General features: G+C 41.0%; 2 long non-coding RNA genes across 9 annotated transcripts; both read right to left on the minus strand.

Annotated features, from left to right (window-relative positions):
- Nucleotides 1-3447: 3447 nt before the first annotated feature.
- On the minus strand, nucleotides 3448-4869 carry LOC110733196. 2 transcript variants are annotated; one of them, XR_002513582.1, is made up of 5 exons: nucleotides 4821-4858; nucleotides 4457-4722; nucleotides 4229-4375; nucleotides 4046-4156; nucleotides 3448-3967 (listed from the first exon to the last, which is right to left on the minus strand). It is a non-coding gene; the product is annotated as an uncharacterized LOC110733196 (long non-coding RNA). The 2 variants fall into 2 exon arrangements; XR_002513581.1 differs by having other exon boundaries at nucleotides 4457-4869.
- Nucleotides 4870-12399: 7530 nt separating this feature from the next.
- Nucleotides 12400-19754, minus strand: LOC110733197. 7 transcript variants are annotated; one of them, XR_002513589.1, is made up of 5 exons: nucleotides 19485-19754; nucleotides 19317-19351; nucleotides 13483-17230; nucleotides 13338-13401; nucleotides 12400-13248 (listed from the first exon to the last, which is right to left on the minus strand). It is a non-coding gene; the product is annotated as an uncharacterized LOC110733197 (long non-coding RNA). The 7 variants fall into 7 exon arrangements; XR_002513586.1 differs by having other exon boundaries at nucleotides 12400-13961; nucleotides 14049-17230; XR_002513585.1 differs by having other exon boundaries at nucleotides 12400-13613; nucleotides 13691-17230.
- Between the last annotated feature and the right edge of the window lie 2879 nt (nucleotides 19755-22633).

Here is a 22633-nt window from a genome sequence, read left to right on the forward strand (position 1 = left end):
ATGGAACGCATTTCCAAGCCGAATGCGCGGAACTATTGCAGAAATATCATATCCAGCATCACAGATCATCACCTTACAGACCACAAACAAATGGTGCAGTCGAATCGGCCAACAAAAATGTTAAAACTATCATCGAAAAGATGACAGAAAATTACAAGGATTGGCCAAGTAAGCTACATTTCGCCCTTGGGGGATATCGAACCTCTGTTCGTACATCAACGGGGGCTACTCCTTTCTCTTTGGTCTATGGAGTTGAAGCTGTACAACCAATAGAACTCGAAATCCCTTCTCTTCGAATCGCATTGGAAAGCCAATTAGATGAAGTCGAATGGATTAGAGCAAGATATGATGAACTAGTCTTACTTGATGAAAAACGCTTGGCAGCTTCGCATCATGTCCAAATCTACCAACAGCGTATGGCGCGACATTTTAATAAAAAAGTCAAGACTAGGAACATCAAAGTTGGTGACCTGGTGCTTAAGGCACTTCGTAAAAATGTGTTAGATCTAAGAGGAAAATTCAGACCGAATTGGTCAGGCCCGTACATTGTTAAAGCCATCCTGTCTGGCTGAGCAGCACAATTGGCAGACATGGACGGTAACGGCTTCCACAATTTAACCAACTTGGATCAACTCAAGAAATTCTATGACTAGTCGCATGGGTTCATGACCCAATAGAGCTACGTTTCGCCTGATTCCTTTTCAGGATACGTAGGCACTTTAAAAAAAAAAATCCTCCCTCTGTCCATCAAATATGCGAGTCAGTTCAGCATTGCATGACGACAAAAAAAAAGGCTTTTTGCCGTGACACGGGACATTCCGCCGTGTCACGGTACAGTCCATCGTGGCGCGGTGGACCTGAGTGAAAAAAATAAATTGCCGTGACGCGGGAATTTGTAACGTGTCACGGGATTTTTCACCGTGACACGGTGGAATTTCAGGTTTTCCGATTTTTTTTAGTGACGCATTCGTTGCGAATTCATTGTTTGTTCGAGGTTATTTTTATTTTCGTTCTTCCATTGCGTCCGACTCCTTGACTCGGATAAATAAATAATAAATAAAAGTCATTGTAATTTTTTATTTAAGGCTGAAATAAATATGCTATTATTATTGAAATAAATGTGACTACAATTATTGGCATCTTATGCCTTATTTTAAATAAAAATTATAAGTCATAAAAAGCAAAGCAATATTGATCTAATCTCTCTTCACTTTAGGAACATCCTTCTCTCGGTCAATTAGGTTGGCCTTCACCATTAATGTGTCTTTTGTAGCCCGAACCGTCACACCCCTAGTCGAACTTTCACCCCTTTCACCTTTCTTGAAATTCTTCGGTTGTTTCTCTCTATAGACCATCTTTTCTTTACCCTTCCCTTTCACATAACTCTTCCTTTTTGCCATTATAGGAGTCTTAAACTCAATCCCTTGTGTTCTCGGACCTAGACGATCTTTGGGAGGGGCTTTCTTATTTCCAAGACGACTCTTCACATAAGACTTGCGTGAATCGAATCGCTCCCTCCTACTTCTAGGGTTCAACCATGCCTTGTATACACTAGATAAAGGAGGAGGAGCTTGGTCACTTGCAGAAACGGTCCATAAAGGTCTTCCAATCCAGTAAGTCTCGTACTTGTGAACGTTACTTTCATGCAACGATACTTCACGAGGACTATCGTTATAGCGTGGAACTACTTGTTCAAGTCTATACTGTTGCATCAGTCGAGAAGGACAATAAAAAGTCAGTTTTGAGATACTAGGAACACGGCAATATGGAATATCATTCGTGCCAACCATCCTAGTAAGCCTCCACCAAGGCACCACCCAACGAATGGAAAATTCCCTCTTTGCAAAGAAAATTTTCCAGTCTTCATACGACATGTTCGCAGAGTAATTCTTTTTCCTGCGGACTAGGTCGTTAGGGCCATATTTTTCAACATCGTCGGGGGCTCTAAATAGTTCTAAACGCTCCATCAACCAAATCTGCAAAAAAAAAAAAAAAAAATTGAAGATTCCCGTGACACGGCAGATTTCACCATGTCACGGCAGACACCCACCGTGACACGGTGCCTGTTTTGTGTCACGGGGGCTACTCGGAGAGTATGTTTACCTGCAGCAGTACCAGAGAGCCCTTCTTGATGGCTTTCCGGTCAGCTTTTGCTTCGTCAAGGCCACGAAATGTTTCTCCAAGGCACGTCGGCATAGGAGATCTTCCAGATTCGACATGTTCAAGCACAGACGGTAGACAAGCATGTCCTACCCTACCGTTTGCAAATAAAAGCTTTCTAAACATGCAAAAAATATATGCCCTTCTACGATATACATGATAAGACTCAGAGACAGGGCGATTAAAATATAAATTTGCAAGTTTTTCCGAGTCTACCTCATTACCTCACACAATTCTATTTAAATCTGGATCTGTTAGATTTAGATGGAGTTCAAAATCTTGGTAATAATAGTCACGTAGGTAGGCATGGCAATAAGATTTCTAGCAGGAAATACAAAGATTGCACCGAATTCCTCTGGCAGGGGACAGATTTCATCATAATCAAATTTAAAACATTGTGTTTCTGGACTCCAATAATCTAATGCTGCCCTAAGAAAATCATGTTCAATAGCTACATGTCGCAGGGCTAGCAAACCCCTGACATGAAATAATTCTAACTCTCTTTTGTTAGCATTGGTCAAAGAATAAGACCAGTCGCGCAATGTATTATCAAAATTCTGAGACATGATTATTGAAATATGAAATTCTAAATTATTTTGTGTTTCGTAATTATGCATATCATGAATATACTGGTCCTATTTTATAGCAAAAGCGCTCGAAACTGCTCAGAAATTATCTTTTCATACGCGTAAAACACACCGTTGCGGAATAAGCGTACCGTGACACGGGAAATCCCACCGTGTCACGGGAACTTTTGCCGCGACACGGCAGTTTTTGCCGTGACACGGTATAAAGTGCCGTGTCACGGCACCCCACACGTTTTCTTTTTTCATCCTTTCCCGTATCTATCCAGATTTTTTTTAGTATTTTATCTTCACCGTTTATTTTTCAGTTTTCTAAGAGTTTTATTTCTAATAAAATTCTCAACTTTTTTATTTTTATTTTATTTTTATTATTATCTTTATTTATTCATCACTTTAATATTTTATTTTTTTATTTTTTATTTTTCTCTTTATCATTTTGTTTACTCGTTCTATTTATTTTTACTTGTCTTTTTATTTCTTTTTCTTTTGGGGAAGGTCGGTACCCTCCATTACTCAACTTCGTTTTTTGTCGCGTCATTAATAAATACACGATCACACACAATGAGTCTCAAGCACACACTAACACACAATAATAAACACATAAACAAATAATGTACAAAAGAGTCATAATAATTAAACAGTGTCAAGTGTCATCATAGTATGTACAACTAAAAAAACTCGGTCAAAAGTCTCTAGAACTAGAATCAGTATCATCTCCACCCTGTGAATATGGGAACGGTGAGCCAAAGAGTCCCTCCATCATCCGAGTACGGGGAGTAGTGTCCCTACTAGTCCCTGTGACCCCAGCAGTAGTCAAACTCAAGGCAGGACCCGTCCAACCGGCAAACGGTGTAGACTGACTCAAAGACGCGGGAATCGTCGGTGAAGGCATCGTCCCATACATTAGAACTGAGAACAAGCCTGACACTTGTGGAGGAATCCCAGACAATGGAGCTGAAAATGAACCAGGATCCACGGGAGTCAAGACAGACCCAAGCTCAGGCTGTGGAGGCTGTAAAAAACGACTGCCGCTGCCCCTGAATCTGGCCCGGAAAGCGCTGGGAAGACTGAGGCTGCTGCCACTGAGCCTCCTGAAACGGCTGAGTAATCTGAGGCTCTCGTTGAGAATGAGAACGCCGGTGAATCTCAGGAGATCGTCTACCACGACCAAGCTCCTCGTCCGAGCCTCTATGCCTCGAGCGCGAGCGGGACCTCCGTTGCTCCTGAAAGATACAAAATCAAAAGGTGTCAGCAATGCAAAATAAAACAAATGGTAGAAGTGAAAAAAAAATGAAGGATACCTCAAGAACGTCGCTAGAGCTACGACAACTCGCACCGCGCCGAAGCTTGATGATGCAGTACTTCAGGGCGTCAACCAGCTTCATGAATCCCATCATCTCCGGGCGGTTAGACTGAGGATAAAACAAAGAAAAGTCAGTAACAAGCGGTGTTAAAAGGATGAATAATGCATCAAAAAAACTTACCGGCTCAAAGACCTGGGGCAAAGACTCCTGCGCCTTTCTGTAACCCTCTGGCGCGTCAGCAATATGGTCCTCAGTGATACCAATCGGCCTTGGATAGCGGACAGACTAAGGCGAAATCTCGATCCTCCCCACAGGGCGAATAGTCGTCTGAAAATATAATCGAATAATCAAGTTATTCAACTATTTAAAACAGAGACTAGTAACAAAGATCCTTAGAAGAAATCATACCTTAGGAAGACGGGGTGGAGGAGCTAGAGAGGGAAGCAAGTCCTGCGCATAATCACCCTCCATGTGCACAAACTCCTGCCATGGAAAAGTATAGTGCTCTCCCCTGTTTATCAAATCCCTAATCAAGCGTGAGTCCAGCATCGACTCTGGTGGAGATGAGGGCACCACAAAGCGATCACCGCTATGCTGACGAACGACATGCTCCCCCAAATACCAGACAAACGTAAGGCCTCAGGAAGATCAGTCATCCCGGCCCAAGGACGATACTGGACATCAATGGCAACATGAAAACCATAAAAAGTTGGCATGAAACACCAGAAACGACGTCGGAGGGAAAATAACAGGCAACAAAACTAATTCTTACGCCAACAGAAGAGGTGCCTCGGCGTAGCAGCCCATGCAGCGCAGGGACAGACTCCACCCGTGACTCTCCTCGATCACGCCAGCTGGCCCCAACAGGAAATCATGGACCGCTCCACGACGCCAGCGAGGAGCCAAGCCTGGGAAGTACTCGTAGAACCATAACTGCAATGAAAAGTAATCTTTGAGCACATGAGTCGAACAAATTAAAGTGAAACAAGAAGAGGAAAAGATCATCACCTCTACGACTCTCCACAGACCATAGACAGTGATGGGAGACTCGTCGTTCAGCTGCCGACAGCCATGACGTAGCGATAAGAGAAGGTCGGCGTATCCGAGGCTGGCCCAGCTATAGGATCCTATCTCATGGATCCTAACCAAAGAAGGGAGGTAGCAAAGGAGTACGTGTGAACTCCTATCAGGAGAAAGAGTCATAGAGATCAGAATCAGAATGAAGATCTGCACTCGCTGCTCAGTCGATGTCTCCTCCATGTCGAAGCCACGAGCTAAAACTAAAGCCAGCTCCGATCGCCCGCTCCTAGGACCACCTCGAGACATTGGTCGGGTTCTGATATGCTGAACGATCGGACCTTACAAATTGGCTGCCTCAGCCGATCCCCAAGACAGATCAGACATCTGAGCTACGGCCCGGTCAGTAAAGCGCAGCCCGCTAATCATACTGAAGTCTAGAGGGGTCACTGTCATCTCCCCCCAAGCAAAATGAAAAGTGTTGGTAGTATCCCAAAAATACTCCAACAATTCGCGAACGACCGTCGCACTGCAACCCTGGGGGCTGCGAAACCCTACGACTGTCGTATAGAAATCTACTAAATCAGCCGATTCCCATAGGACGTTCGTAGCAGGATCCTTCGTAATGATCTGGTGAAGACATGGTAGCGAAGCGTGCCGTCGACTATGCCAGAGAGTGGGCGATGAGAAACGTGGTTTTCACCGCAGAAAACCAACTGGTCCGGAGTCCACAGAGGTGGAACCCACCTACCTCTACTCGTAGAAGCCCAAGGCTCGGACTCTAAGGCATCGTCGTCCATACCCTCGGGAATAGTGGGAGTGTCCTCCCAAAAAGCCTGACGCCGGCCGTGGGTGGAAAGATCGCGATCCCGTCGCCTAGGCATGCTATTATAAAAATAAAGATCTAAATGCTTAGCATCATTTCCTAAGACATTTAATTCAACTTGCATTTTTATAAAAAATCTAAATACTTAGCATCATTTCCTATGTTATTTAGTTGTTTATTGCATTATACGCCAAATTTTTACCTCAAGGCTAAAAATTGGCAAAATTATGGAAGTATTTATAGTATTTAGTTTCTCCATGACAAACTAGTACTATAGTTCTCCTAGCCGTATGACACTATGTTCTCCATGACGATATAGTACATACATGAAATATGTTTCAGAATTGCACAAAAACAATGAATCAACACATAATGACATATTTTACAAGATTTACCACCAATATTTCACCATTTCAGGTGCAAAAAAGTAACATGAACATCATTTCATAAAAAGTAGTACCCAAAAATGGTGATTTGCTCAATTCTTCATCAAATCATGCAATTTTTGTCTCAAATTTCACACAAACACACATACATACATATACAAGTAAATTCATGGCAAGAATTTCAACATAAAACCTCAAAATCAAAAATCCCCAAATTCATTTTCAAGGGTTTTTCATGAAATTACTCATTTGAAGCAAATTCGAGACAAAAATTAAGAGGAACTTACATAGATCCTTGTAGAGGTTCGAATATGAGGAGTATGGAAAAAATTTGGAGTGAATTCGGTGAAAAATCGAGCAACAAAAGCTCGAAAAAAAAAAAAACTCCGCAACCCAGCAGACCACCGCGACACGGTCAGTCAATGCCGTGACACGGTGAGTGTGTGCCATGTCACTGTGAGCCTGAGAAGAGACGGAGCTTCGGCGACACCGGCGACACCGGCGGCAGCTTCAGGCAACAGCAGGATGACAAGCAGCAGTGATTAGCAGCGAGTTGAAGAGAAAATAAAAAAAAGGGGGAAGCAGAACCGCCGTGATACGGTAATTTATGCCGGCCGACGGTAGAAGCTCCGAGCACCGGTGAGTACGTGCCGAGACACGGCAATCCGAGCAAAAAGATTTTTCTTTGGGTGAAAATCGGACAAGAAAGAGGAATGGTGGATGAGCAAAATAGGAGAAATGGTTGATATTTAAAACCATAAAAAAAAATCCCGTGCAACGGACACCGTTCCCACGTAACGCTCATATATTATGTGGTGCACATGCTTTGACTGGTCAAAGATACCAGTTGACCGATTTTTCAGCCAACAAATTCCCGCGCCATGGGAATTTGTTCCACGTGAAGGGCCCCCCCTACCGCTTCACGGGAAACAGCTTTGCGTGACGGGGAACCGTGCCGTGTCATGGGAATCTTTTTCGTGACGCGGTGGCTTTGTGCCTAACCTACACAGTTATTTGCGAATATTCCTGACATTTTGACTAAAATTGCATGATTTTTCGCATAAATTGAACAGTTATTTTTCGCTGGAATTACGCAGAAAATTCTAACTGATTTTTAAAGGGGACTAAAATTACCATTTTACCCCTAGCAAGCATCAAAGTCTATTTTTCGGCATTTTAAACACCTAATATGGTCGGATAATCGATTTGAAGGGGTGAATCATCTGCGGCCCACGTTTGGGGATAATCGAACCGTCATATACTTGCAAATTTCAGCAATCGTCGGCTTTCCTCAGGCATGGAAAGCGTTATCGGTGGATTTTTCTTCAAGTATAGAAAACCGCCAAGTCGGCTTTCCTCAAGCTTAGAAAGCGTTATCGGTGGATTTTCTTCAAGTATAGAAAACCGCCAAGTCGGCTTTCCTCAAGTATGGAAAGCGTTATCGGTGGATTTTTCTTCAAGTATAGAAAACCGCCAAATTCCTTTGTCGGCTTTCATCAAGCATGGAAGGCATTATCGGTGGATTTCTTCAAGCATAAATGACACCAAATTCATTCGTCGACTTTCCTCAGGCATGGAAAGTATTATCCGCATGGAAAGTATTATCCGGTAGGTTTCTTCAGGCTTAGAAAGCTACCAAACTCTTTAGTCGGCTTTCCTCAAGCATGGAAAGCGTTTCAACAAATGTCACTAGGTGGATTCCTTCAAGCATAGGAAACTGCCAAATTCGTTTGTCACCGATACACTGGTGCCAGATACGTATTCTATCCTTTTATCCTTTTATCTGTAGAACTAACATGTTTCTGCAGGTATCGGCGTATACAAAATGATTTAGGATCGCAGAACGTCTTAAATCATTCTCCGTCCCTATCGGCTACTTTGACTATCGTTTTTGAAACTGACGTTTCTACATGGACTAGTCTTAATGTTTAGTAAAAGAATAATTTTTATTTCAGCCCAAACTTATATTTAATTTTAGCCCAAACCCTTTTTTATTTTATTTTTAGCCCAAACCTTTTGTTTATTTTTATTTAATTATTTTCTTATTTTAGCCCAAATAATAATAAGTCAGAAAAGGCCCGACATTATCAATCGACACTTAAAATGCCGAATGGAATTAGGGTTAAAATGTTTTTAGACGGAAAAGTGGGCTTGAAATTCCCGCGCCACGGTAGACAGCCACCGTATCACGGGAATCCTTCCCGTCTAACGGTGGGATTTCCCGTGACACGGGACATTCCGTGTTTTTTTCGCGTAAACCCTTAACGCGTTTTCTTTCCCGTTTTCTGAAAATTTCCCGCGTCACACCAAAATTGCACCGTGTCACGGGAATGTTTCCCGTCTGACGGTGGGATTTCCCGTGTCACGGTACAGTTTGCCGTGTCACATGATACTTTTTTAGGGTTTTTATCATTTTGGGGTTCCGTGTGCTCCCTCAACACATTTTCCCTATATATACCCCCCTCATTTCTGATGTACAGGGCATCAATTAATTCTCTAGTTTTTACTTTTCTCTCTTCTATGCTTTAGCCTAAACACTAGCCTACCCTTCTCATTTCAAAATTCCTTCTTCAAGTGTTCAAAGGAGTCCATACTTTACTCGTGGTTTTGTCTTTAAGCCAAGGCGTGAAAGGTAGAACTGTTTGAGGGTTTGGCCCCAAATCAACTCTACTTATTTAATTTAATTTAATTATTGTTTTATTATTTCCTTGAAGTTACTAACTCGTTTATTATTTTGTAGTTGCAAACAAACAGAATTAAAGTAAGAATTATGTTCCTTTTATTTCTATTATTTTTCTAACGATTTTATATTGTTGAAATTGTGGTTAAATTGCTTCCAATATTAATGTTTATTCTATTATTGTTATTATGATCACCATATTGTATGTTAAAGGGAATATGTAATTGAAAATCACGCCTAATAAGATAATTTGGACAACTGGTTTAGGATCCTTTTTAATCTTGTTATTAATTGTAGTGATCACCAATATTTTAAAATAATGTGTGCATTAATATTCAACCAATTTAGCTAAATAATAGTTGGAGCGAATTGAATATTTTGTTTGTATGCCTTTGAGATCACAGAAATGCTTTTCACTATAAGAATCGAGTAGAGGCCAATACGGGCGAATGTGACTCCATGACTCACTTCGTACCATCATCCCCGATCCTCCTTTCGTGGTTCTGAACCATATAAAGTTAGTAATCTCATGGATTATGACTGGGGTGTAACCTTCACGGGTCAATCATTGTTGCCTTCGTTGTCCCTTATTCGTGGTTGCCTTTTTATGATCCGTGAACGGTTTATAAGTTCCTTAAAAACTTGTTGGCGGCTCCCTACTTTCCTTGTCCTTAATCGTATATGTCAATTCTCACTTCCTATGAGTGCCAAGCATATTCACCACATGCTTTTAATGTAGGCGCACTTCGAACGACGCCTACAGGTATTGCAAGGCAGCAGGGGCAAAGAAAATTGACGCCTGCTCTGGTTCTCAACTAGTCGTACTCCAGGTCAATGGAACGTACTAGGCCACTCATTTGGCCATGATAAAATATTTGCAGGCAGTCAAAAGTGAAGTTGGGACACTTGAGGAGTTCCATCTAACTCAGGTGCCCAGATCTTCAAACAATCAAGCGGATGCTCTGTCAAAACTAGCATCATTTGCCTCGTGTGAAATGCCTCGGTTGGTTTTCTGGGAGGTCATGGAAAAGAGAAGTATATCTAATGAAGCCCCATTGGAATTCTCGACCGAAGATCTAACTAGATGGACAACATCCGGGCTTATCTTGCAGACGGCACGCTCCTTAATTCACCCCAGGAGGCGGCTGTTCTGAAGAAGAAAGCGGCAAACTTCGAGCTGAGACAAGGAGAACTCTTTAAAGCTGGTTTCTTGAAAACCCTGTTGAAGTGTGTTACCCCAGAGAAGGGTAAAGAGGTCCTCGAAGATTTGCGTGCGGGTTTCCTCACCTCCCATATAGGCGGCAGGTCTTTAGCTGCCAAGGCCAAGCAGCTCTATTTCTGGCCTACTCTGGAGTCGGATGCCATGGAAATGGTCAAAAAATGTGACAAGTGCCAAAAGTTTGGCAAGCTCATCCATCGTCCGGCCACAGACCTGACGGTCATCCACAGCCCAATACCCTTTGCCAAATGAGGTTTGGACATACTAGGGCCTTACACAGCAGCACCAAGCGGCAAGCGCTACATATTGGTAGCTATGGATTACTTTACCAAGTGGGTAAAGGCGGAGGCGGTCAAAAACATCAAGACAAAAGATGTTATTTCCTTCATCTGGAGGAATATTATCACTTGTTTCGGGGTGCCCATGTCTATGGTTTTTAACAATGGTCCTCAATTTGAGACGCCTCAACTCAAGAATTGGTTAGGAGACCAAGGGGTCTTAAGCTTCTTTGCATCAGTCGGCCGGCCTCAAGCAAACGGCCAGGTCGAAGCCTTCAACAAGCTAATCTCAAACGAGATTAAAAAGAAAATTGAACGGGCTGGTGGCCTTTGGGCGGATGAATTACCACACGTCCTCTGGTCCATCAGAACGACTGCTAAAGGGGCGACTAGAGAAACCCCATTCCTCATGGTGTATGGTGCAGAAGTTGTCCTGCCTATTGAACACTAAGAATCTACTGTTCGAGTCATGTTATATGACGAAGAAGTAAACTGGGAGGCCATGCGGCTAGCATTGGACTCACTTCCAGAGCGCAGGGGCAATGCTGCCTTGCGCCATGAGATTTACCGTCTGAGAATGACACGAGCTTACAACAAAAGAGTACACAAGCGTCCTCTCAAAGTGGGGGACTTTGTGCTACGGAAAATGGAGGCAGTCGGTAGGGCGAATGAGCAGGGAAAGCTAACCCCAAATTGGGAAGGCCCCTATCGAATATATGAGGAAGTAAGAGACGACACCTATCGCCTGGAAGAACTAGACGATAGGCAGCTGCCTAGAACTTGGAATGTAGATAACTTGAAAAAGTACTATTTCTGAGTACGAATGTAAATACCTCAAATTTTGTCATTTCAAATTTTTTTAATGAGAATATGCCTTCATTTCCCAACTTGTCTTTTTTATTAGCGTCGCCTGTACAAAATACAGACGACCAATGTATTTGGAAAGCGTCTGTCCCAACAGCATACGCCCCAATCTCTCTGAAGGAGCTGAGTACTTTAAAGCAGTCGTTCTTACGAAAATCTTTAAGTTTATGCCAACACTTAACGAATATCTGCTTAATTCTTTAAAAGGCCTAAGGCCAGATAAAATCATTTTAAGGTCAATGGTTGGATGTTAATTAACGAATAGAGGCCGAACGGTCACAGTCTGCTCCAACATGAGTATGACAGTCTGCTCCAACATGAGTCAGATAACCGGCGACGTCCATTCGGGCGAATTCGTCGAGGAGAAGCATCTCCCATTTGGGTGGCACATTGCTCTACGAATACATCAAGCGGCCCTACCGAATGCTAAAGCAGCAGTCGTTTGATTTAATCGAAAGTGAAATCTAAAAAGGCCAGAATTTTCTAACTGTTCCAGCACACTCGGAAAAGGGTCATTGTTTCATAAGTAGAGGCTATTAAGGAATTAAGCCGGATGTGCCTGTTTTTGCTCTGGGGCAAGACAGGCGGAAAATTTTGCTAATCTACAAGTTAAGTTAACTTATGAGGCCTTTGGCCAGATACGCCTGTTTCTGCTCAAACGCAGGACAGGCGGACTATTACTTACGAAAAAAAGAGCTAAAACACTTCGCAGATTAAAAAAGAGACATGTGGGTCGGATGTGCCTGTTCTTTGCTCTTGGGGCAAGACAGGCGGATTATTCTTCCTAAGTAAAATTAAGATTAAGTTAAAACTTAGCATCTTATCTCGACGTGGCCTATGGCCGGATACGCCTGCTTTTAACTCTTGGGGAAAAACAGGCGAAGGTTTTCTTTTTAGCAAATTTGCTAAGTCAAGAATTTTGTATTTCGTTTGTACCAACGGCCGAATGAAAACAATTATTCATTAGCTCCGGATGGCCGTCTGTCGCATGATTTGGGGCAATCACCATAGTGATTGATTGACTTAGAAACCATGCATACTCTTCTAATTATCAATAATTTCTAAATCAATCAATCCACTCAACCAAAACCACTCGACATCCGTCCAGGGGCAAGAACATTCGCATGGTATACAGGTTATATTACTTAGTAAAAAAAACATGCAATGAAAAAATTTAAAGAACAACAATATGAATAACTTCAGCCAAACAGCTGAATAATTTCAAATTAAAAAGCCCAATTGTCACCAGACGACTGGGTAAGATTGTTTGTTGGCAAAGCCAGAGAAATTGTTAATTTACTCGACTCCTCGGTCGGTAAAGATACACATTTACTCGGCACGCAGGCCGGAAGATGAGATAAATGGTCGTTCGGCCGCAGAAAGAGCTTATAAAAAGCTTAAGGGGCAGGGGAGTTATCAACATTGGCGGCCGCATCATCACCTTCCGGCTGCTTCGCATTTTCATCATTCTCTTAGTCCCCCTCCTCGTCCCCAGAAGAGCCTGATGAGGAGCCGGCCTCTTCGCCCTCAACATCAGCCTTGTTCGCCTTCTCTTGAGATTGGCGAAGAAGTTCAGCATTGAAATCCTCGTTTTCTTGATCAAACTTGGATTTCCAGATGCTATAGTCAGCACCCGGCTATACCGCCCCTATGCCATCTACATGATGGCCTCATAATCCTCCATCATTTGTTTGACAAGGGCCTCATTCTCCTCCTCAGCTCGGGACTTGAACTTGGACTTCAGCTGCTTCTCCTGGTTCGCCAGGCGTACCTCCAGGCGGCCAACCCGCTCCTTGGATCTCTCGGCCTCTTTCTTGGCCTCTTGAAGAGGCTCAAGCTTTTCCTTAAGACCTTTAATTTCGGCCTTAAGGTCAATGATTTTGGAGTGAGCCGAATCTAGGTCCTTCTTTACCTGCAGGTTGGCATCCGCCTAGGAATACATCATATCAAGGGTCAGAAGCTTATTTTTAGCAATTTCAAATTGAGCTCAGTCTAAGGCGGACTCGGCTCAAGCTTTACCGGCTGTTACCACTTTAGACTTCTCCTAGATTGGCCTTCTTAGCCCCTGGATACGCAGCATAGTCTGAAAATGAGAAAAGAGCTGAATGGTCAAGACCAGTCGGACATGTGCTTAACTAATAAGAAAATTAAGTTAACTTTTTACCTCACAGAGGTTCCCCAAGATGGCATCCAAGTTAAGGGTGTCGACTCCTCTTACGGACGCCTTGTCCTCTAGGTCAAGCGCCCTCAGCATCTCCTTGGCCATCTGGACGACAGTCGACCTTTGCACAGGAGCTGCAAAATTAAAGTTAGTCAAAGAAGTTCTAAGAAACTATCTTGATGTAGAAATTCAATAAAGACGCGGTTTATACCGTCTGGGTGAACCTCCTCCTCCTTCCCGTGACGCCTCTTCTCTCCTACTGAGCCGAAAGCAGTACTAGGTTGCTTAAAGCCACCCTTCGATGCCTGAGTAGCATCCGGTTTGCTGACCTCCCTATAAGCCTCGAGAGTAGAGCCGTCCCCTTTCTTGGGCTTGTGAGCAATGTGCTTTCGGTTCTTGCCGGATGCACTCACATCACCAGCCCTAGTTTTCTGGATTTTGGGTTGGGATTGCTTGGAGGGAGAGGGCCTGATGGAACCACTCTGCATGAGCAAAAAGAAAGGCGTCAGAAAAACAAGCGGGCAAAAATTAACCTTTGTTGAAAAATATATCGTGTTATAAACAGCTACCTTGGGGTCCCGACTGTTTTCAGCTCGTCACTCGCTCGATTAAGGATGTTCGAGCGATATTTTGCTGCAGAAACAGCAACCGGCTTCCTTGTTGCCGAGACCTTTTCCATAGCTTTGTCTGCACTAGAAGCAGGAGTTAGACTTTATAAACAAACATTGAAAAGCAATTTAAAGGTTGCATAAAATCAGACGGCCAACTACCTCTCGGCATCTCAGAGCTTATCCCACAAGCGACCAAGAACACCCCATCTTCTAGCCACTTGTAAAGGGGTATGTAGCTCTGGCCCCTGCTCATTTGTGCGAATGGACACTTTGAACAAACCCCGGTCAAAAATTTCCTCCTAGGCCCGCTTAGGGAGAGGGGGCAAGGCACTCTTGCCAGCTAGGAGGTACGAATCCTTGTTCCACCTATTGTATTTCTGGTTCAGTCGGCTATCAGAGGAATGGAATATGTAGAACTTTGTTCTCCAATCCTTCCACTTGTTCTCCTTGCCGACTGCCATCATGTACCCCTTGCAGGTGGACAAGGTGTACCAGCCTTTGCCGCCCTTAGCAAGTGCTCGGCTGAGATAATGCATGTGGGAAATGCCTCAAAGCTGGGATCCACCTCCAGCATTTCACATGCGGCAACGTACCTGGTGATATTAATCCATGAATTCTGGAAAAGTTGCCAGATACCCAGTTGGTATCCGTCCAGCATTCTCTCCATAGCCGGATGGAGAGGGAAGCGTAGACCAGCCTGGAGGACCGCCTCGTAGCAGCCGAATGCTTGGTCCTTATAACTGGCCAAGGTTGGCCAGGTTATCGTATCCTCCTTGTTGGGAACGGACAAGGAAAAACCATGACCCATTACGGTCTTGCACTTGAAATTGGCAAGATTGGATGTCATAGAAGTCCGCTTGCTTTGCGGGACATGGTGATAGTAGGGGGCGCGTTCCAAGCGCCTAGAAGCACTCGGCTCCGCCCAGCCTTCCCCCTTTTCCACTGACAAGGATTCCCTTGCAGTGCTTATCTTTGCTCAGGCCTCCTCTGAAGTAACAGAGGCATTTTCAGAAGATGACGAGGCTGAATCGTCATCAGAGCTCTCCCTAGAGCTAGGGGACTGTCGGCTGGGGCCAACAGGGTCCTCCCCTAGACTCTCCTCCGACGCCTGTTCCGAAGGCTTGGCCTGGTATTCACTGTCGTCTTCCCGCAGTATAGTATCACTGGGGGTGCCGCTTGAAGAAGGGGAAGAGTAATAGGTTGGAGTTTGGGGAAGGTCAGAAGAAGGGTTTGGGGGGTGCTCAAAATTTCACTAGCAGGCACCCTAATGGAGCCATCAGAGTTGACAGTCTCACTGTGCGAATGGTAAAAGGAACCATCCGCCCTATATCTCCTCGTCGTCTGCTTTGTTCTGTCCATCGTGTCTTGCAGATGCTTAGACACTGTCGGATTTGGAGATGTACTTAAAGGAAAGTTCCCGAACGAGCATTCGGCATTCCTAGTTCTAGATTCAGCCGTCCCCGGTGACTGGCTGATCGCCAACCTAGGCCGTGCCGTGTGCGTTTGGGAAACCATTTGATAAAGAAAAAATGCAAGAAAGATTAAGTAAAAGAAGAGAGCAGGCGGTTACCTTAGAAGAAGGTATTACGAGACGCCTGGTTTGCTGAAACAGACAGACAGAAAGCCGAGCGTCGGATTCTTGACAAGTTTAGGTCTTTGAGAGTCTTTGAAAGTCAAAATTGCAGAGATTCTCCAATATTCGCAAAGGTGTGAAAACAAAAGGGGAGTCAAACCGTCCTATTTATAGAAAGGGTAAGCCCAAATTTTTCCCCCCAAAATGTAATTTGAAAATCCTGCCAGTTGGATGATGACACTTGTCACAAGTGTCATGTGCAATGCACGTGACCCCTGTGAGGGGCAAATGATTTGGGTATTTTTATACCCGACCAAGTGGCCCAATCGGAAGCCGCCATGTGTCATTAGAAGGGGTGCCATCTGGACCTTTGAGATGGTGACACGTGGTAGGCAGACATTCCCCCGTTCTGAGATGATTGATGATCCAGCACGGACCATTAAGAGGGCGACACGTGTCACCCTACGAGATGCCCAAAGGCCTTTTGGGCTCAGTGACACGCGTCACTCAGGCATTGCTTATGGAATGGCGGCCTTCTAGGACCCAAACCTTGTGGCGCCGTTTTACGGCGTGACCTAATCCCTAGGTCACCAGATCCTAGGGAGGGCACACTTTTCAAAAAGACCCTATAAATAGGGACAAATCCTACATTTATGAGAGAGGATACTAACTACGAGACAACACGTCACTTTCACATTTAATATAGAGTTGTCGTTTTCAAGAAACAGACAGCACCTTACCTGAGCTTGGAATCCGAGCAGATAACTTCATTTCCGCACGTTTTACTCCGAATACTTACTAACTTAATCTTCGGAGGCAGACCACCAACCAGTTGGCGGTCCGTTTGCTTTGCAGGTACAAGCGCCCTTTGTTGAATCCAGTCTTAGTGTTGTAACTCTCCCAAGGGACAAAAACCCCCGAAACACAAGCCTTTTTCAGAAGCTTCCATGAGATTTTTATACTTTGCCCGTTCTTCATTTGAGAAAGTTGATTGACACTCATCATCTACCTCGCGATAAATGGTAAACCCCTCATCCATGTCATATGAATTGTCATCTTCAATACTTTGTTCATTAAATGATGAATCTTGAGTTTTGTCGGTTTGTTGTGTATTAACTCTAAAAGCTGCTCTTAGTAACCCGTCCATATCATCTCGACCTACTGCATTTAATTGATCATCACTTAGATCATAGGTCTTACTCCCTGCATCTTTACAATGAAATATCTAATTTCTATAGTTTTTATAAAGACCATAAAATAAAATATGCCCTCCAACTTCTTCTACGGAATTCATTTTATTTAACTTGCACTTATTACATGGGCATTTAGTTTCCCATGTATTTGCTTTTAGGTTAAAATTGAGACTTTCAAGATGGTGTACAATTGCATTTTCACTGTTAATTACTCAATCATAACAAAATTAGACAAGATTATGAATATATCGATGTTTGATGCAATGAAATCGTACCTTAATAAACTTTGGCTTGTCTAAAACCTCATGTGAAATGTAACTCTCAACCAGAAATCCACAGCTGCAATAACATCAAACATCTATTCAGGGGAAAACCTGTTTATAAAGGAAAATTTTTAGCCTCATGCTTCCCTCCAAACATCATAGAGTTGTTTAAACATTATGCAAATCATTTGTGACGAGTTATTTAACAGTGTTGTTCCACCTTAGAAGTAAGCTTTCTGCACATAAATTTCTGTCAATTATGTAAATTTCATTCATTGCTTACTTTATCCTCTAAGAGGCAATTGTCGTCACTGAGTAATTGTCAATATTTCAGTTTCTTGATCCAAAATAAGAGCTAAAATATGGGCAATGAAAGAGAACTAGGCCAGGGCAGGCAGTAGTGATCAGATTGTAGCCAACATTGGTGTTTCAGATTGGTATCCTTATTAATGTGTCTACTATTTGGAATTATTTTTACCCTACTAATAGATAAAGTAACATAATTTTCTTATACCTAATATAAATATAGATATTAGATTCCTATAAAGTACACAAAAATTTTCAAGAAGACCTTTTCAGCTTCCAAACTACGAGAATGTCTTGGTGGAGGTAGACTTTATCTTCCACATTTTCATGGACTCGTGAAGAAAAAGACTCTGAGAGACAGAGATATGAGCACATGGAAAAGTTTACAGAAAAAACAATCAAACCTTGTGAAGCAATCCAGATCATTGTTTCCATTAACCCTATTGATAGAGGTCCCTTATTTACTCCCTAAGGAACTTCTAACATGTAACAAATTCCACTCAAGTAATGAATCACTCTCTGTATCCTAAAATGCCATCACTGGATTTCAGCAAGGTAGAAAAAGTTCATCCTTTCCCGACATAGTAGCCAAATATCATTGAATTTGGAGCTCCCAAAAATAACCCACCTACAATGGAGGGAGAATGAGAATGGCGCTACTAGAGTACTAGGGCAATTACAACCAAGATTACTTAACTGTGCAGGGCTTAAAAAATGAAAAGTTCTAATCCTCCTATTCGTTATATAAATTTTTTACAACAATAAATATTACTCAAGGAAATGAGTAATCATATATTAAGAGGTCCTTGTAATTTGTATAATTACTATTTCATCTACAAAATTAGTAGTTTATACCAACTGGAAAATTTATACAAGGTTGAATTTCTTTTACCCTTCAGAATAAAAAAACCTCCTTTTTGCTTTAAGATGATCTACCTGTACATACACATTATTTCACATCCAAGAGCTACTAATTAAAACAGTGATAGGAAACACCTATCAGCTAAGCTTATCTCAAGGACAGTGTAATCACACAAAGGCAAATTAACTAGAAATCTTACTACTAGCATAACCCCACCTTGTTTGTGTAATATACAGGAAGATAGGTGGTCATATTTTGAAATAGGGTTCTGGCTATTCAGAGTGATACTATTCATTGGCTTAAATAATGATTTGACAGATATAATAGATGCCCACAAGCCATTGTTTTGACCTCAAAAGTCATAATGTCATCAAAGGAATATCAGATGAGCAATATAGGAAGAGCACAGTGGCATTATCAAAATTAGAATAATACAATGATCTAAACTAAACAAAAATGTAAGAAATACAAAAAACCTCCAGCTTCATGCAAGGGATAACATTTAATCAGCAATTATCAATTTCAACTATACCCAAAATTCCCAAACCTAGGATCATGTCCTGTTCACACTACTGCCTTGGTTCTATACATATCATCTTAACGAACAAACAAACTTATACATTCTTAACAATAAGACTTGATTCATCAGCAGCTGGCCGTGAGTATTAGGGTTGTTGTCTAATGATTTATAAGGGAATGGGTATTGCTTCTAAGAGCAGAGCATGTGAAGAAAGAATGCAATCATCAGCCACCAAATCACCATAGAAAAATAAAAAAATTCATATCAAAAACCCATAAAATTCATATTAAAAACCCATAAAATTCAAAGCCTATGAAATTCATATAAAAAAAACCCATAAAATTTTAAACTAAAACCCTAAAAAACGCCATAAAAATCATAACAAAAACCAAAAAACAACTTTAAAAATAAAAAAAAAAACACGTGAAAACTTGGATTTGAAAACAGAATTCACGAAAATAAACAACATAAAAAGAAATTAAATTATCTAATTAAGGGAAAAAATTTACCTCGTAATAAGAGATCGATTCTTGTTCAACACCAACTTAAAATCGAAGACATGCAAAGAAATAATTCCCAATTTTAACGAAAATTTAGAGAATTGTGATATATTAGGTACCAAAAACGATAGATATATACCTAGAAACAATATTGTATAGAAAATTGTAAGTTAATACCTCAAATTTATGAAAGTGACGAGCCAAAAACCCCCCAAATTCCTTGAAGTTTAGCAAGCAAAACCCATAAATTAACCAAAAAGGAATGATTTTTTTGTCGCTGATGATGGAGTCCAGGTTTAGAGGAGAGCAGAATAGTATGGATGGGCGATTTAATTGGGAAGTTGGGGGAATTTGGGAACCTAATTCGAGTGAGGGTGAAAATACAACCGGTAATTTTTTCATTAAAAATTTCAAAATTGCGGGCAGCCACACTCACGTGCATAGCATGTGATTTTACCGACGCTTTTAAGTGTCAAGACAATCTTCGACCAGAAAAAGCACCGAGAAAAGACGGTACCAAAAATCATACGCTGACGCCACATCAAAAGCGTCGAACCAAAAGCGTCCAAAAAGCACGCCTTTTATAATAGTGACACCCAACAACACTGGTTTTAACATGATCAACATATTCACCATATTTAATCCTGTACACAGTGAGAATGAGTTCAATACATACCTTGGCCGATTCTATGATCTTACCATCCAAATATCACACTCATCTCATCATCTCGTACTTTCATCTTGGCATTGATAAATATTAAAACCTTCAATCTCAATTAACCAATACATGTGTGATCAACAATATATGATTAAGCTAGCATCTGACTAACATCAATGCTTATCATAATAAACACACACATGCATTACATTAATACATTTGCATGCCAAGAATGAAAAACATTTGACATAGTTTGGGTACTTACACTTGACTCCCACATGACTTGTCCAGTCCACTCACCACATTAACAACAAAAGTTAATTTAATATATGAAGGTTATACCTCATACCTTGAGTTATCTCATATGATTGTATCACCAACAAACCCCTGTAGACACCTAAAAATGTCTCCCAACAAACCCTATGATGAACAACCTTTCACTGCCATTATTGTCGGGTTGAGTATTTAATATTGGAGTACTTTAATCTATATTTACATTTCATAAACAAACCAAACTCCTATCCCATTTCCCTAAACCAAAACTTATTTTCCTCTTTTCGTGCCTTTAAACCCAAAATAATTCATTTCATGTCCTTTAAAATAATTAATTTCGTGTCCTTTTTATAAAAAACGTTTAGTCCAGTTTATTTTGGTCAATAATCTGGGTCCAATGATTGAATAGTTGGATGGGGTTTGAAAAGAGCTTTCTAATGTTATATTATAAGCCCAAATCCGAGTTACAACGAATAAGTTATGGCCAAAATACTAAACCGAGCCCAAATCGAACCTAAGCCCACCTTACCTACGACCCAATGATCATGTGGAGGGTCCAAATTATTTAATACCATTCCTAAACCAATTAGGATTAATTGGAAGCTTCTTTAAGTTTCTAAAAGATCTTAATTATCATTTTTGAAAAGATAATATTAAAGAGTTTGAAATTGAATAAAACTTTTCTTTTTGAAAGTCCTAATTCTATTCGAATTGAAAGACGTGCAAAGATAGATAGATATTATTTTTTGCCTCATTTTTTTATCCAAATTTTATATGGTTGGATAGCCCTTGAAATTTTCTTTCCAATTATATATTATAATATCAATTCCGAGCTATAACGGAAAAGATATGAATGAAATATCAAACTCTACCCAAAACTGACACCGTCCTACTATTTCGTTGATATCTTTTATTATACAAAGGAATTTAATATGAATCTAATTGTTTTAGAAATTAGAATTCAAGAGATTTCCAAAAACATCTTATTCATCTTATTCCGATTTCTGGATCAAAAGATATGATAAAAATAAAAACCGCAAAAACTACTGTTTATCGCAAGAGTTTTATCCGATTCGAATTCTTATCTTTTCTTGATTCTTCGACCCTTATTTTTCCTTATAAATAGAGGTCATATCTCCCCTTTTTCAAAGATCAACAAGCTTGATCATCAAATCATTCTCTTCTCCCTCTTTAGGCTAAATACTAGCCTCCCTATTCTTCCATAATACTTCCCGAAAGCAATCCAAGGAGTCCCATAGTTCCGTCCTTAAACCAAGGCGTGAAAGGTATAATTAACTGAGGGTTTGGACTAAATCAACTCTAATTTTTATTTAGTTTAAATGTTTCAATTTGATTTATATTTTTTTTGAAGTTACTAACAATTTATTCATGATGTAGCAATTTTAAGGAACACACAGAATGTGAGTAATTAATTAATTTAATTACTCCTATTTTATTTTAATATTGCTAGTATCATGATTAGGTTAATTTCTATTTGATTTGACTAACGATAGTATTGATAAATTTCTTCCAATATTAATGTTTATTTTATTATATTTTTTTATCACCATATTGCATGTTCAAAGGGAATATGTAATTCAAAATCACGCCAAATAAGATAATTTGGACAACCGGTTTAGGTTCCTTTTTAATCTTGTTATTAATTGAAGTGATCGCTAATATTTTAGAATTATGTGTTGCATTAATAGTCAACCAATTTAGTATAATAATAGATTGGAGCGAATTGAATATTTGTTTGCATGCCTTTGAGATCGCAGGAATCACATTTCACAATAAGAATCGAGTAGAGGCCAATACGGGCAAATGTGACTCCATGACTCACTTCGTACCATCTCTGATCCTCCTTTCGTGTTTCCAAACCATATGGAGTTAGTAAGCTCATGGATTATGAATGGGGTGTAACCTTCACGGGTCAATCGTTGTTGCTTTTGTTGTCCCTTATTTGTGGTTGCCTTAAATGATCCGTGAACGGTTTACAAGTTCCTTAAAAACTTTTTGGCGGCTCCCTACTTTCTTTGTCCCTAATCGTATATGTCAACTCCCACTTCCTATGAGTGCGAAGCATTTTAACAACATGCTTTAACGTAGGCACACTTCGAGCGACGCCTACAACCCCATGATCATTAGTCAGTCATGCTAGGAAGCTTACACAACCTTACTGCAAAACAGATAAACTCATAAGACATATGACTAATAAAATTGGGTCAATACCAAACTAATCTACTCACTAATCATGGTGAAATTGAAAAACAAAACAAATTCAATCACAAACACATTCATTTCAAGTTAAATCATGAAGGAATTTAATTATTCAACAATTTCCCAAACCTAGATTAAAATTCAAATTAAACATTCAAGTATTACAGGAAATTGC

The sequence above is a fragment of the Chenopodium quinoa genome, unplaced genomic scaffold (genome assembly GCF_001683475.1).
Source record: "Chenopodium quinoa cultivar QQ74 unplaced genomic scaffold, ASM168347v1, whole genome shotgun sequence".
Classification (NCBI taxonomy): Eukaryota; Viridiplantae; Streptophyta; class Magnoliopsida; order Caryophyllales; family Amaranthaceae; genus Chenopodium; species Chenopodium quinoa.